The 16998-nt window shown below is 41.2% G+C and overlaps 1 protein-coding gene across 6 annotated transcripts in view; it reads right to left on the bottom strand.

Moving 5' to 3' along the window:
* ADGRG1 (adhesion G protein-coupled receptor G1) overlaps positions 1 to 16998 on the bottom strand; it is a 74410-nt gene that overhangs the window by 30644 nt on the left and 26768 nt on the right. The window contains exon 1 of one of the 6 annotated variants that reach the window (XM_023495417.2): positions 8276 to 8399. The exons of 3 other annotated variants lie outside the window; for them this stretch is intronic. The gene's annotated coding sequence lies outside the window, so the exon portion shown is untranslated. Of the gene's footprint in view, positions 1 to 1870; positions 1967 to 5348; positions 5615 to 8275; positions 8400 to 16998 lie in introns of those variants that run through there. 2 more of the 6 variants (XM_023495415.2, XM_031949906.1) reach the window with 2 other exon arrangements.

The raw sequence follows: 16998 nt of genomic DNA, 5'->3' as shown, positions 1-16998 counted from the left end.
AGCTGAGGCTTAAAGTCACCTAAGTAGCAGAGATGGCATGTGAATCCAGGTCTTAAGGATCCAAACTCCATGTTCTTTCTCCTACACTGCCTTCAAGGTATTTGTGGTATCCAGACCACTAGTTTCCTGAGGTGAGATGAAGAGCAATGACTGGTTCACTGAAGGTGTTCCTTCACTTGCCTTATAAGACCTTTCTTTGAGTCTCAGTTTCTTCATCTGTAAAATGAGGCAGCTAGTCCAGGTGAATTCTAAGTTTCCCTCTAGCTCTAGATCTTTGCTTCCAGGATCAGACTCTCTCTGAATGACCTAGGATGAGAACTCTACAGTAGGAGATGCCTTCACTACTCAACTCAGAGAGTTTAGAATCCAACCCTCTGATGGGCAGTAGCCATGCTCTCGTCTGCAGTGCTTTTGAAAATTATAGGATCCTAGAGGTTTAGGGCTATAAAGGTTCTCTCTTCATTTTTTTTTCATTTTTTTCATTTTTACAGATGAGGAAATAGACTAACTATAGTAAAAAAAAATAATAACAACTCACTATGTACCATAATAAAGTCAAAATGGATATAACTTCTGGAAAAAAGTCAGATTATTAAATTAGAAGAGCAAGAGATTAGGCACCTTTTGTTGCTATGACTAGAGGAAAGAGTAGTTAAAATTTTAAAGTGCAGTAGATATAATTGATTAAAAGATAAAGTAACTGTAATATGATAGTGCTGATGGCATGAAATTAAAAAGCTTTAGCATAAATAAAATCAAAGCAGCTAGAATAAGAAAAGAAAGTATTGATTGGGAAAGCCTTTGTGCTATGGTATCATGTATCTTTGATAGGGTTCTCATGTTCAAAATATATTTACATAATTAAGAATTCTCTCTCTTCTCTTCCTCTCACTATCCACCATTCCCTTTTTCTCCTTGCCTTTCTTTTTCCATCCTTCTCTCTCTCTCTCTCCCCATTTCTCTCCTTCCCTTCCCCTCTCCTTTTGTCTCTCTCCTTCCTCTTTCTTTCTCCTTCCCTCTTCCGTATCCTCCTCCCTCTGCCTCTCTCTTCTTATTTGTCTCTTTCTCTCTTCCCCTTCCTCTCTCCCTCCTCCTTGTCCCTGTCCCTGTCTTTGTCTGTCTTCTGTCTGTCTATCTCTGTCTCTCTCTCCCTTCCTCTCCTCCCCAACGTTTCTCTCTTTTTTCCCCTCCCAGAGGCCCCAATGGATAAGTTATCAAAGGATATGAACATTTTGCTAAAAAAAATGGCAAACTATATGAAAGATTTTTTTCTAAATACTAATAATAAGAGAATAAAAATGATAATAACACTGAGATTTACTTCATTACCCCCAAAATGGCAAAAGTAAAAAAAAAGATGGAATAGGCAAAGGGGTTGTGGAAAGACATGCATGTGAATACATTGTTGATGGAGATGAAAATTGATCCAATCATTCTGGAAAACAATTTGAAATTATGCTGGGAAAATGCTTAGGATGTGTACATTCTTTGACCCAGAGATCCCACTGGTAGTCATATCCCCCAGGGAGTTTAAAAACAGAGAGAAAGATCTCATATACACCAAATTATTTATAACAGAACATTTTGTGGTCACAAAGAACTGGAAACAAAGCAAGAGACCCATTGATTATAGAATAGCTAAAGAAACCACAGAACATGAAGGTATATTATTGTACCCAAAGAAACAGTGAATATGAAAAATTCAGAGAAGAATTATACAAACTGATGAAGAGTGAAGCAGAACCAGCCAAACAATAAACACAACGACTTTAACAATATGTACAAAAAGATTGTCAAAATCAAAAGAAAAATAATCCTGAATGATATGTAATTATAATGATCAAGGTGGAGAAGAGTTGAGAAAACCTACCTCTTTCTTTTTTGCAAAAGGAGACTGTGGATATTGACTGACATATCTTATTTGATGAGTTGGTTGGTTTTAATGAACTGCTGGTTCCTTTTTCTTTTTAAATCTTTGTTACCAGGGCTGTCTTATTGGGGAAGGAGAGGATATATTCAGAAACAAGATGATTGTAAAAGCAAAAGAAAAATGACAATAGCTCACTCTTACTTTACAAACATCTCGTTCACTTGTCACAGGATATACAAGGAGGACCTGATTAGGGCAAATAATGAATCCCATGAATGGTCCTATATGTTTAAATTCTAATCACTAGAAATTTTAATGATATAAATTGGTAATTGATTCCAGTCTAATAGAAATATGCAGTGTAACTTGACAATCACTTCAGGGACAATCATAATTTGCACTAATTGAGACTTACTTCTGGGTAGAATAATTATTCCATTTCACAACTGGGAAAACTGACTTACTTAATTAATGTCCCATAACTAGTAGGTGTTGGAGCAGGGATGGGAAACCAAATCTGCTGATGTCTAGTCCACTATTTTTTCTATTTTCCATTTTTTGGGATTAATACCCAATTCTAAATATTCCACCTTTCTTCAAATAAAATTTGGATAAAAGAAATGAAAATCTATCTTCTTTTTATAAAGAAGGAAAACTGACTTGATCAAAGTCACCTATGTATATAAATAGAACATCAGGACCCAAGTTTTCTGCCTACAAATCCAGCGTCCAGGCAAATCTCATCACTATCTCCCAGGCTCCTTTTCTTCCACTTTTATAACCCTGTGGCTGAGCTCCCATGGAGGAGGAGAAGTAGTTTTATTGGGGTGGACAAAGAATCTATGACCATCACAAGTATTTGGAAATCCCCATCTCCTGTGTCCAGGATCAGCTTCAGTGTAATTTAGCTCTCATCTCTCAATATCATTACTGAAAGATCCTGAAAGCACACCGAGTGCCCAGGCCTTTTTGTCAGAGAAGGGTGACAATGAGCTACATGGTTCCATGATCTAAACTGGTCTAAGACTTGCTGCTGTTCATCTTTGGAATGTATCACGTCACTGATGTCTGCGGGAGGTCACCCTCCCAATCATGCTTGGTTTAATGGACTGTGAAAATGAGTCTGAGTTTTCATTACTAAGCAAGTGTCTAAGTTGACTTGGGATTCAAAATTAGCCAAACTATTTCATGGTTAAGAATTCTCTCTTCTCTTCCTCTCACTATCCACCTTTCCCTTTTTTCTTCTTGCCTTTCTCTTTCCATCCTTCTCTCTCTCCCCTCAGCATTTAGGAACAAAAAAGGGATAATTTTACTAATCAATCAACAAGCATTTATTTTTTATTTTCTTTAAATTAAAGCTTTTTGTTTTCAAAAAATAAGCATGAATAATTTTTCAAGATTGATCCTTGCAAAATCTTGTGTTCCAAATTTTCCCTTCCTTCCCCCCACTCCCAGATGCCAAATAATCCAATATATGTTTAAAATTATGTTAAAATCAATATATGTATACATATTTATGCACTTATCATTCTGCACAAGAAAAATCAGATCAAAAAGGTAAAAAAGGGAACAAAAGGCAAGCAGACAACAACAAAAAGAGTGAAAATGCTATGTTGTGATCCACAACACAGTCTTCTCTCGGGGTATAGATGACTCTTCCTCACAAGAACTGGCCTCAATCATCTCATTTCAAAAGCATTTATTAAGCACCTTATTGGGGGGCATCTGGATATAGTAGATAAAGAGCTGGGTTCAAATCTTGCCTCTGTTATACTCCCTCTTATTGCTAATACCTTCGCTCTCAGATAAATGATGCAGTGGACTTGGAATCAGGAAAATAACTTACTGAATTCAAATCTGGCCTCAGACACTTACTGTGGGACCCTGACCAAGTCACTTAACCCTGCTTGCCTCAGTTTCCTCCTCTGTAAAATGAGCTAGAGAAGGAAATGAAAAACCACCCCAGTATCTTCATCAAGAAAATTCCAAATGGGATCACAAAGAGTTGGACATGACTGGAAAATGGTGTAACAATCACAATAGCTTGTTTATATATAGTCATTTGAATATTGTCTTCCTCACTAAACTAGGAGCTCCTGAAAGCAGGGAATATTTTTTCCCCTTCTTTGTATCTCCAGCACTTAGGACAGTACTTGCAGCATAGTAAGTGCATCATAAAATAAATAGTTGTGACTGACTGACACATCCTGGATATATGACTGGACAAATTATTTACCTGCCCTGTGTTCTGGGCAACTCTGTAAATGCTAAGTTACATAGAAGGTGCCAGCCCTAACTAGGAAAGAAAGTTCTTCATAAAGAGGACATTACATCAATAAAATCACAGATAGAACCTCTATTCTTTGTCCTTTTTTGCTAGATACTGGGGAAACTGAGACTCAGAGACCATAGGATATATTATGGGATTATATGATCACAGATTTAGAATAGAAGGGTCCTTCCAGGTTATCTGTCCCAATATGTAGATAACTGAGTGTGGACTTAATATCCTTTTTTCTCCTTCCTTCAAGTACCAGAGAATCACAAATTTAGAGCTAAAAGAGATCTTAGAGATCATTTAGTCCAATTTCTTTGTTTTACAGATGAAGAAACTAAGACCCAGAGAGTTATTGCTATTAATTATGCCCTATTTATCCTGTAGATAGCTTGCTTTGAAAGTATTTGTTTGCATGTGTCTCCTCCATTAGATTGCAAGCTAGTAGAGGGCAAGCACTACCTTTGTCTGTTTTTGCATCCTTAGTGCTAAACACGGTGCCTTCATAAATAGGCACTTAATAAATGTTAATAGATTGATTGATTGTTGACTTGCTCAAAGTTACTCAGGTAGAAAAGAGAAGAGTCAAGATTTGAACTCAAACCCTCTGACTCCAAAGTCAAATCACCTTCCCTTGGGTCCCCCAATACAGACTTCAGAGCCCTGGAGATCATGTAATCTAGGGCTTCTTAAACTAGGGTCTATGAACTTTTAAAAAGTTGATAACTATTCCAACAGAATGGTTTCCTTTGCATTTCTATGTGTTTTAATTTAAGCATTTTTAAGCGTGTGTCTGAGAAGGGACGCTGGCTTCGTGGGACTGCCAAAGGAGTCCAGGACATCATAAAAGTTAAGAAGTCCTAATTGTAGTCCAGTTTCCACATTTGACAGATGAAGAAACTGAGACCCAGAGAGACAAAAGGATTTCCCTGAGGTAACATAAGTGTAGTAAACAATGTAAACAGACTTCAAATTTACATCCCATTTACTCCAAATCTAGAACTTGTAATCACAGAATTTTGGAGTTAGGAGCATTTTTAATTTCCTTCTAACTTCAAAATTCTGTGATTTCTTTAATAATTTCTACCAGTTTCTCTGGGAATTACCTTTTACTATGGTTCCATGCACCCAGAATAGAATAAAGTAGAGGACCCCAGTCCTTCATGTCTCCTCCGCCTCCCCCTCCTCAAAAATAAATATTACCTGGGACCAGATGAATCCATCCAACATAAACCTGATTCTCTCAGCTTAATATTGCCAGGCGGCTTCCCTTGAGAAGAGGGTAGAACTCTGACTTCTCCACCCAAGCTGGTCATCTCTCTAGAAAGCACCCCAGGGTCGGGCTCAGACCCCTGAAAATTCCCCTTGGGGGAGTGCCATCCCTCGCCTAACCATGCCCTTCCCCACACATACACACTCACTGCCTGCCCACTTCATCCTCTCGGTTCAAGAACACAGCAACGCCCTAGACCTTGGCCTGCCCTTCCGTAAATACATATAAAAGAACAGGGAAGATACAATGGGACAAAACTGAGCCAGTTGGGTTAAATGAGTACTATGAAGGAGGGGGGACAGTAGGGGGAGGCAGGTGGAGATCAGGGGATAGATATTTCATTTCCTGAATAAAGATCTTCCCTCCTCACCTGGGGGGCAGCCTGAAAACTAAGGAAATGTCCTGGGGGTCCACTTTTGGTGTTCCCACAACTTCGAGACCCCCCCCTTTGTCCCCCTCCAACCTCTTCCGGGCAAGGAGATTACTTTCTGCATCTCAGGAATGTGAGTCATTTCCTCTCCAAGGGGAATGGGAGGTGGAGCTGGACCCTGGACTGTCCCATTCCAGGCCCCCATGACTCTCTACCAGAGCCATGACTCCCTTCCCCCTACCCTGTACCTCTGAGTACCATTTCCTCCCCAGTCTTCCGCTCTTCCTATTTTTAATCCTTTCTCCAGGGTTTGCTTAAAGATTGGAGCGGGTGAAAAAGGTTTGACTGGGCCCCTGGACAATGTGACCTTGCTTCAGCTTGAAGGGGAAAAAGGGAGAGATTACCAACAAGCAAGGACACAGAGCCCCCTCCCTTGAGAATGAGCCTGATGCTTCATCAGCTCCATCTAGGAGGGGCTTAGAGAGCGCCCTTCTCCTAGTTCTGCTTCCTCCTAAGTCTGACATACATAAGAAGGCTTATAGAGGAGAACATCCAGGATGTCAAGTCACATCCACTTGCCCCCTACTCTGCCCACGGGCTGGGCTTTGGGGCAGGAGTGTCCAGGACCATGACTCTGGCTGAAGAATCAATATGGTGGCCATGAGGCTGGAGCTCTAGAGCTGGAGGCAGGAATCCATGACACTAGTGTTCTTGCCACTTAATAGCTAGATGACCCTTCATTTTTTCCTTTGTATCATGAGGGATTAGTACCAAGATCTCTGATATTATTGGTGCTCTAATTTTCCCTCTGCCTGCCTTCCAGATATGGCTCTATCCAAAGTAAACAATGAAATCTGGCCTTTTCAGAGTAATCCAGCCAAGACATCTCAAAGGAAGTCAATGGGACACCAATGGGTTGGAGAATGGAGTTCTCCATTCCCCCTAAAAAAGGGCAAGCTCCCTAGAATATGGACCCACATTTAGAGGGAAGGAAGAGAGACATTCTGGCACAGAAGGATGAAAGAGAGCCTAAGAATACTCATACTGGGTACACCCTAGGCAGAGAACTGGAGGCTGAGTCTGCTTATCTTAAGAAGCTGATGGTGAGAAGGAGAATAAATGATGCTGATGGGTGAGTCCTTGAAGGCAGAACAGAAGGACTTGGATCAGACATGACTGAAAAGAAGCTCCATGGACCTTTCCTATGACTTGCTCCATTTGAAGGGCTTCCAGGTTGTCTCTGAGAGGCAGTGTGGCATAGTAGGCAGAGTGTTGGACTGGGTCAAGATGACTTTAATTCAGAACCTACCTTTGATGTTTATAAACTTCTCCCTTCCCACCTCACCCCCTAAACCCCAGTTTCCTTCTTTATATACAGCAATATCAAGTAAAGTCCTTCACACTCAATCTAGCATCTCATCCCCACAATGGCCCTATCAGAGAGGCAGCCCAGGCGGTAGAAAAACAAATGCCACGATTGAGTCTCAAGGCTTGTGTTAGAATTTTTGCTCCATTGCTTAGCACCTGAGCTTGACCTTGAATTGATATGGGTATCTTTATAGTATGAGCCATGAGGACTAGAGGATCATTTAAGGGACTTCTAGCTCTAGAGACCAAAATTAGGCTCAGACAGAAACTGGTGTAAGGGAGGGAGTTCTGGAGGGAAATAGCTGAAAACTGGCACCTTCAGCTAGGAGAAGGTGGGCAGTCCTGGCAGGGAGCATTGCTCCAGTTTTCAGGTATTTTTTCAATTAAATAAGAATAAAGGCTTTTCTTCTAAGATCACCGAGACACCAAAAAGTCTCTAGCCGGGGCCAAAATCACATTCTTGGACTTATACCCTTGGCTCTGAGCTCTGCCTGAATGAATCCAGGAGCGGAAATCCCCCAGGGACCACTGATCTGCCACATACTTCAAGGCTCTTGAAGGAATTCTCCCCATTGGCACGGCACCTGTGCTGGATGCACGGCCGTGGCCTGAGCCCCCTGGCTCACCCACTCTGCCTGAAGCTTAGCTTGAAAGAAAGAAACAAGAAAGGCCTCTGAGCAACTAAAATGATGACCCCAGTCCCTGCACCTAAGCTTGCTCCTGGTGCTCCCCGAGTTCCTGCATCTAAGCTTGCTCCTATTGCACCCCGAGTCCCTGTGCCAGAGCTTGCTCCTGGTGCTCCCTGAGTCCCTGCGTCAGAGCTTGCTCCTAGTGCTCCCCGAGTCCTTGCACCAGTTCCTGAACCAGAGCTTGCTTCTGGTACTCATAGAAGATCCCTCCATACCTCAATTGGTGCCTCACTGTATGGTCAGTAGCAACTTTCCAGTTTGAACCATGCCAGTTTCATGTTGGGCAATCACAACCACGCCATCTATTTTCTAGTTATCATCCTCATGGACCCTCCAATGGAAATTCAAAAATTTTCCCAGTCTCCTTGGCACTGATAGTAGAGTTCTTGCCTTATCTTGTAGCCCTGACATTTCTCAGGCATCTCCTTACCATGCTCTCCTCCAGTCTCATCCCCAGTTTTCCAATTCCCTGTTATGTTTTGTCTTCTTCCACTAGAACATGAGCTCTTTGAGGATAGGAACAGTATTGCTAGTTTGTATTTTAACCCTAGGGTTTAATCCAGTTTCTCATACATAGTAAATGTTTAATAAATGTTGACTTTCTCCCTTCCTCCCTCTTTCCATCTCCCTCTATTCCTCCTTCCCTTTCCCTCTCTACTTTCTCTCTTTCTCTCTCTCCATCTCTCTTCTCTCTCTCTTCTCTCTCTTTCTCTTTCTCTCTCTCTCTTTCTCTCTCTCTTTCTTTCTCTCTCTCTCCCTCTCTCTCCCTCTCTGTCTCTCATCTAGCTAGTCATCTATATCCATACATGTATCCACCCATCTAGCTATCCATGCAACTAGCTAAATATCCACCTACCATTCATTCATCAATCTAGCCATCCATTTAATGAAGTATCCACACATCCATCTATCTATCTACCCAACTTGCTAAATATCCATCTATCATTCATCTATCTATCTATCCATCTACCCCTCTATCTATCCCTCTATCTATCTGTCTACTTAGTTATCTAGTTTCTAAGTCTTTCCCAGAACAGAAGTAGCAGTAGTAAGAGGGAAAGTGGTTATGGAGGTAGACACATTGAAAAGCAGCAGAAAGTGATAGAGGGGAAGAGACAGAAAATTATGAAAAATAAATAAATATAAGAATTCAAAAAGCCCAGCAATCTGGGGTCATTTATTGTAGGGTAAACTATCCCTGACATCTCAGGGGTCACTGAAGATATTGTCACCATACTGGAAGATTAAGTTAAATTCCTTATACTAGGGGTTTCTGAGGTTTGTGAATTGATTTCAGAGTCCACGAACTTGAATGGGAAAAAGACATTATATGCAATACAACAATTATATGTAGATATATATAACATTGAATATATACCTATATGATACTCGTAATATTGTGTATACGCACACAAATGCATATGCACAAAATGACAATATAATTGGTATGCTTTGTAATTCCTTCTGTTTTATGTTTTATGCAAGTCAGTGACTTCACCAAACTACCAAAGGTGTCCAGATACAAACAAATTAAGAAACTCTGCCCTATAATGGCATCTTCTAATGTCTCACTGGGGTGTGGGAGTGGCCCTGACTTCTCCAAGCCCATGCAAACCTTATATCTTAATCTACAACCCAGTGATACTAGTTTCCTTGTTGTCCCCCATACAGGGCACTTTGTCTGCTGACTCTGGGCATTCTCCCTGGCTGTTCTTCTTGTCTAAAGACATTAAAAAAAATAACAAGGGGAGATAATTTTGGACAGCTCTGCCTCACTTACACCTAATTCACACACAAGTCAAGACATCACCCCTATGATGTCATCGATCCTCTTCAAGAACGAAGGATGAACGACAATCCCCTTCTCATATTTGCCCAGAACTCTCCCTTCTCATATTTGTTTGCTGGTTTCCCTCAAGTCTCAGCTAAAAGTTTACCTTCTGTAAGAAGTCTTCCCTGCTTAATATAGGGAATACCTTCCTTCCAAGAGAAGCCTCAATTCATCCTGTATGCATCTTGCTTGTACATAGTGTTTGCAAATTGTCTCCTCACTGAACTTTGAGTTCCTTGAGAGCAGAGGTGATTTTCTTGCCTTTCTTTGTACCATCAGCCTTTAGCACAGTGCCTGGCACATAAAACTTTTTTCTTAATAAATATCCTTGTTGACTTCACAAAACTGGACCCACTTTGACAAATGCAAAGACTCATGACCCAAAGTTAGCCAGTAGAAAATGGTGTTCTGGCTCTATGGTAACTCTTGAAATTATTGCCTAAAGCATGGTTGGTCGTGATGGGGCAGGAACAGCCATACAGTTGTAATCAAGGATCTTTTGATGTATTTAGGTAATTCATGGCTTAAAAGGTCAGGGAATCATGGGATCCAATTTTAGATAGATTGCTACTCAAAATGATGACCATTATTTCAAAAGGTTTTGGTGCTGGAAAAGTAGCATAGAACACAACAGTAGTTTAATTTTCTTTATTTTTTTTCTGACTTCTTAATTTTGCTAATCGGGAAACCGAGAATTGTGGTGACTTGCCCAAGATCACATGGGCGACCACAGTAAGTAGCAGAGATGGGATTCCAATTCACATCCTCATTCTTGTGAGCCAATTCTCTCTTCACTAGCCCATGCTGCCTTACCAAAAGCTTCAGTTATCCAGTGAGTGTATTTACAACGGAAGAGTTCATTTTCTGGTGGGGTTAACAAAATGGATTCAGAAGAACTTGTTTATTTGTAAATGCTGACCCAGGAGGTACTGCCCATAGGTCTTGGTCCAGCCCAGAAAACCACAATGGCAGTGCCGGTAGTGGGGGGATCACCATGTCCATCCCTGCAGCATGGGATCATGCTGTCTTTGCCTGTAGCATCGCCCTGTCTGGCACACCTGACCTTTCGGGAAGCAAGGTGGTTGCCCAATCCAATGCCCAGCAGGAGGGCAGGATTCACTCATGTGACTTATGGGAAAAGGGAGAAAGAATAGTTGTTCTGGGCAGTGAGCCATCACCTTCATTACCTGAGGAGGTCCACACATCCAGACCCTCTCTGCTCTCCCTCTTTCCATCTCCCACACCTCTCCAGACAGCCCTCTCTCCCCCCAAACCACAAGCTCCAATGTCTGTCTGAGTTCCCCTTCCCCGTCTGCTTCCGATGTTGCCTAAGGCTGGGAAGATGAGGTCAGTGAGTCCTCAGGTCACTCTGAGGAAGGCAAGGGAGAGCAAAACACCGTTCCAAATGCAGCTCTTGGAAGGTAGCCACCAACCTCCTGTTTTTTTGTACCTTGTCTACCTCAGAAAGCCAAATCAGACCAAGACTTGGACTGGGTCTAGGGGAGGTGACCTTGGCAGGAGGACATGGCATTGAGCAGGCAGGCAGCTTACAAGCACTTATTAAACACTTGTTCTGTGCCAGGCATTGTGCCACATGCCAGGTGACTTACAAAAAAGGGCAAAACCATGAACTCTGTCCTCAATGAGCTCCATCTATGGAGTATATCCCATTAGCAAAGGGTGGGAGGAGGGGAAAGGGGAACTGGGAAAAGCTTCCTGTAGAAGGTGGGATTTCAATAGAGTCTTGAAAGAAACTTAGAAGGTAGAGGGGAGGAGGAAGGGCATTCTAATCACTGGAACAGCCACAGCAAAGGCATAGAGATGGAAATGGAGTGTCAGGTTGGTGGAAGGGTAAATAAGTCGGTGTTGTTGGACCATGAGGTAGGAAGAGCACAGGTAAAGAGCTTTAAATGCCAAACAGAGAACTATTGGATCCAGGACATAATAGGGAACCACTGGAGTTTGTTGAGTAGGGAAGATGGGTGGAACATGCTTAGAACTGAGCTTTAGGAAAATCCCTTGGCAGCTAAGAGAAGATGGACTGGAGGGTGATTCTTAAGGCAGTGAGGGAAGGAAAGAGGCAATGAGGGTGTGTTTTAGAATGGCGAGTATGAAAATGGAAGTAAGGGGATGTGTAAGAGAAATGTCATGAAAAGAAAAAAAAATGATTCAGCAACAAATTAAACACAGGGAGGCTGTGAGGATGACAGGAGGACCCCAAAGTTGTCAGCTGGAGTAATTTGGAAAGTGGTAGTACCTTTGACAATAGTAAGGAAGTATGAAAAAAGGGGTTACATGGTAGCTAGTTTGGTTGGTTGGACCACTCTAGTCAAGGCTTGTTGATGTCAACATAGAAGGAAGATTCTATTTCTCTCCCTATTTTGTCCATTTTAAAACATCAATGCCTTTATTATTTCTTTCTTAAAGTTATTTTGGGGTATTTGTTCTGCTCAATATTTTTATCAGAGACAAGGAAGCTTATGTTCATCTCTGTGTGGGTGACAGGGATATTCTTTTTATTTTTAATAACAGCTTTTGATTTTCAAAACATATGCAAAGATAGTTTTCAACATTCACTCTTGCAAAATCTTGTGTTCCAATTTTTTCTCCCTTTCTCCCTTTCTTCTCTCATCCCCCTCCCCTACAAGCAAATAATCCAAAATATAAACATGTGCAGTTCTTCTAAACATATTTCCACATTTATCACACTGCACAAGAAATATCAGATCAAAAAGGGAAAAAAATTAGAAAGAGAAAAAAAGCAAGCTAATGACCAGAAAAAAGATGAAAATATTATGTTGTGATCCACAATCAGTACCCATAATCCTCTCTGGGTGTAGATGGCTCTCTCCATCACAAGTCTATTGAAACTGGCCTGAATCACCTCATTGTTGAAAAAAGCCAAGTCCATCACAGGTGATCATCACATAATGACAAGATTCTTCTCAGAAAGCATCGGATGGTTTGGACAATAGAAAGAGAGAAGCTCTTGACAGGTTAGAACAAGGGGAAACACCTAAGAAGATGCAATGGGATGGAGATGCTAGTCAGATCCTACACTAAAAGCCCAAATATGGACAGCACAAGGACAGACAAGGACAGACTGCCAGATAGTAGGTTGTGAGAAAAGATAGTTGAGGAGGACTGAGGGACTTTGAAGTCGGTGTGAGTCAGCTGCCAGACATGAAAGCTAACTGAGGTGATGGTTTTTCAGCATTCCCATACAGAGCAGACTGACCACCGCATGGCCTTATCAGAGCCGCCCCAGCTTTCTGACCTTGCCGACCAAAGTCCTGCTGCTGGGAGATAGCTGGGACAAGTAACAGAAAACCTTCAAATCCTATAACAGATCCTACGAAAGTAATGGGCAGACTTCTGTTGTTGTTCAGTCTTTTTCAGTCATGTTGGGGCTTTCATGACAGATACTGTGGTGGTTTGCCACTTCCTCCTCAGTTTACATATGAAGAACTGAGGCAAATAGAGACTAGGACGGTCACACAGATAGTGAATATCTGAAACTGGATTTGAACTCAAGAGAATGAGTCTTCTTGACTCTATCCACTGCAGTTTGCAGCTGCCTCAATAGCAGGAGTAATAAAGTCCAAGTAAGGTGAAGGGAGAGTCTCAGACACCTCCTATTCCACTGTGGGGAGAGACCCAAGATCCCCCAAAGACTGCTATTACTGAGAGGGAGCAGAGTGAGACCAAGTTGGGGATGGGGTCACCCCAGCCATGGCCTAGCAGTGCAAGGGAAGTCAACTAGCTAGGAATTAAGCTCCATCATTTCCATGTTGCTAAAGGCTAGCAATAGTCAATGCACCTGAGATCTCATTGTGCTAAAACTCGAGTGTGATTCTCAAACTATTATTTTAAGTCTCTTTATACTATTAAAAAATGATTGAGGGTCAGCCAAAAGGGTTTTTGATTATGTGAGTTATATTTATATATACTTATCGTATTAGAAATAAAAACTAATTTTGAACTTGTAGACCCTCTGAAAGGGTTTCAGAAACCCCCAAGATTCTCTGGATCCCACTTCGAGAACCACTGCAAGAGTAGAGAATTCCCTGATAAGGAAAACAGGGAAACATCTTTTACCACTTTCAGTCCAGTACCTCTTCCCTGAGGTCTTAGAGTGATGACTAGAAGATTAAAAAGTTGTTATTTTGCCCAAAGTTTACCCACTTAACAAGATATGTTTGTTCTCTGTGTCTCTGCTCTGTCTCTCTGTGTGTGTCTCTCTGTTTCTGTCTCTCTCTCTCTCTCTGTCTCTCTCTCCCTGTCTCTCTCACTCTCACTCTCACTCTCTCACTACTATTATTACACAGCTAATCCTGCTAATGGGCTAAAACATGACACAGTGCCCAGAGCATTAGATCTAAAGTCAGGAAGACTCATCTTCCTGAATAAAATCTGACCATAGACACTTACTGGTTGAATAACCCTGAGCAAGTCACAACTCTGTTTGCTTCAGTTTCCTCATCTGTTAAATGAACTGTAGAAGAAAATGGCAAACCATTCTAGTATCTCTGCCAAGAAAAATCTCAAAAAGGTTCACAAACAATTGGACATGACTGAAAATAGACTAAATTGAATCCCCACTGAAGAAGTGCTCTCACAATTTTTGAATTGCACAACTTTACAACTCATCTTTTTCAAGTTTTTTACTTTCTAAATTTTGGACAAAACTCCAGTCATGCCCTCTTAGTTATGGCTCTGGGCTGAAAAAAAAACCAACCCAAAAGAGGACAATTCACAATTTGCTGTGAAAACTGTATGGCTAAAGGCAGATTCTTGCCCGCTAGGATCGACAAGGAATCTATGTGTGTTCGGTACCCTAAGCGCTATTTTTGGCTCAGTTATAGAAGAGAAAAAGAGAAAGTAAAGAAAGTGTTCTTTTAGGGAACTTTCCAGAGAAATCTTAGAGCCATTCTGGGAGAAGAATGGCTTTTTCTTTTTCTTTTTTTCCCATTGTTCAACTCTTCCTTTAAAGGAGATAAACCAGGATGTAATAGCTTGCTTACCCCATACACTCGGCTATCAGTAGGTATTTGTGAGGTGTTTCATGCACCTTTTATAAGTTTATGATGAGAAACTGAGGGACTGCCTCTCACATCCTTCATAAAGGAAGAATAGGAGGCTCTCCTTTCAGCCCATTTGGGGATAGGGAATAATATGAGAGCAGATGGTCAACTCCACTGGCAAATGAGATTTAATGAACGTTTCAGACCTAAAAGAGAACCTCGTCCAATTCCCTGATGTTGCAGAGAAGAAAACATAGGAATGGAAAGATTATTGGACAGGGACTTGTCCAGGGTCACACAGCAGGGAAACAGCTCAGCCAGAACTTAAACCTAGGTTTTTTGGGACGTTCTCCCCAATATCCTCCTCAATATTCTCTTATCTCACTAGATCTTCACAACAATCCTTTGGAGTAGGGAGTGAAAAGCATTCAAATGCCCATTTTTAAGGCGAGGAAATGGAAAGTTGATTTGAATCTGGGTTTCTGGGCTTCTGGTTCAGGACACCGGGTACTGTTTAGTAGTACGTCATTTAAAAAATGTCTTAATTGGGGAAAAAATCACCACTCTCTTGCCTCCTTCCTATCTCTCCTGCCTCAAATGCTTATTCCTGTAATAGGGGAAATAAGGAGGAGCTCTAAGGAAATGATCCAGCCTTAGAAAATGCTGGGGTGCATTATGTTGCCTTGTTGTGTTATGAGAGGCAGTATGCCAGAGTGAATAGGAAGCTGACTTTGAAAAAGGGAGGGCCTAAGTTCAAGTTGGGCCTCTGATCCATGCTGGCTGTGGGACCCTGGGCACACCACAGTGTCTCACTTCACTAAGCAAATCTCTAAGATCATAAATAGCAAAAAAGATGTCAGCCTGCATTGATGGAAGAAGTGTCTTCCTCTAGAAATTCCTTATATTCCTCTACAATGGTCTGTTTATCCATTCCCCAATGGATTTCCAGTTCTTTACTACTACAGAAAGTGTTGTTATGAATATTTTCCTACATATGATTTCTTTCCAGGTGATGGGACTAGCTCATGCTAGCTTTTGAGAGCTGATTTTTAAATTTTTGGCATGGCATAGGAATTTAGACTGCAGCATATGGCAAACCTTATAAGTCAGGGCTTGATTTTATTGCTTTGTTACTTGTCTAGACTTAAGAAAGTGATGGAGAGCACCTAGCTGGAACACTAAAAAACTAGATTATTTGCCTGGGACCTCATAGATGATCAGTCCAAAGAAATCCAAGAAAGAGGGAATCAAGCCCTGACTTGAGTGGTTTGCCATTCCCTTCTCCAGCTCATTTTACAGATGAGGAAACTGAGGTACACAGCATTGAATGAGAAGACCTGGGTTCAAATCTTAACCTGGCCACTTATTACCGTTTGAGCTGGGTGAGTAATTTTTACATCTAGAACCTCAATTATCTCATTTTTAAAATGCTGATAAATAAAACTTATGCTACCCATCTCACAGGATTGTTGCAAGGAAAAAACCTTGTCAACTTTGAATGCCAGTTATTATTACTACCACCTGTGTGATCTTGGGTAAGTCGGTGTCTCTAAGATTCCATTTCTTTACTTTTAAAATATCTGTATTATTAGACTATTAGATGTAAATACATAGGCTCTCTCTATTTTGAAATGACTTTATATCTATGCTTTGTATTTATACTCTTGCTTATGTTATATGTGCCCCCACTAAAATGTGAGTTACTTTACAGCAGAGATTTTTTGTTTGTTTTTGTATTTTATATTTAATGAACATTTAATAAATGTTGTTGAATACTATTTATTTCACTGAGCTGTATGGGAAAAGTACATTTCAAGTCTTAAAGGACTCTCTAAATGTGAGTAATTATTCCTAATGGTATAATCTTGGACAAAATTTTCACCTCTTTCTATATAATAAGGGGTTTGAACTGGCAAATCTTCAAGGTCCCTTTCAGCTACAATTCCTGTGACCCCAGGTTATGTTAGACATCCCCAGAATGAATTGGGAAGACTGGAAAGACAATGTTTTGGATCCTGCATTTTCCTGCCTGTTTGATGGCTTCTGTCAGCTTGGGATCTAGGATCCCCCAAAACCCAACTCCCTCAGGAGGAGAAGGAAGTAGCCACAACATCCCCAGCCTGTCCTGCTTCATTCCAAATGGCAGGTGACAGATGGTTGGATTTCTCTCCTTGCCTCAAGTGTTTTTTTTAAGATGGGCGCTGTATCCATTCTAACAACTCAACTCCTTAATGAATGTTCAGTTTAGCTTCCACTGTTGACAACACCATACTGAACCTATTAGTGTCTGATAATTAT

Source organism: Sarcophilus harrisii, chromosome 2, assembly GCF_902635505.1.
Source record: "Sarcophilus harrisii chromosome 2, mSarHar1.11, whole genome shotgun sequence".
Taxonomy (NCBI): domain Eukaryota; kingdom Metazoa; phylum Chordata; class Mammalia; order Dasyuromorphia; family Dasyuridae; genus Sarcophilus; species Sarcophilus harrisii.
The sequence above is the reverse complement of the archived record's forward strand: the minus strand, read 5'-3'. Positions and strand labels throughout refer to the sequence as shown.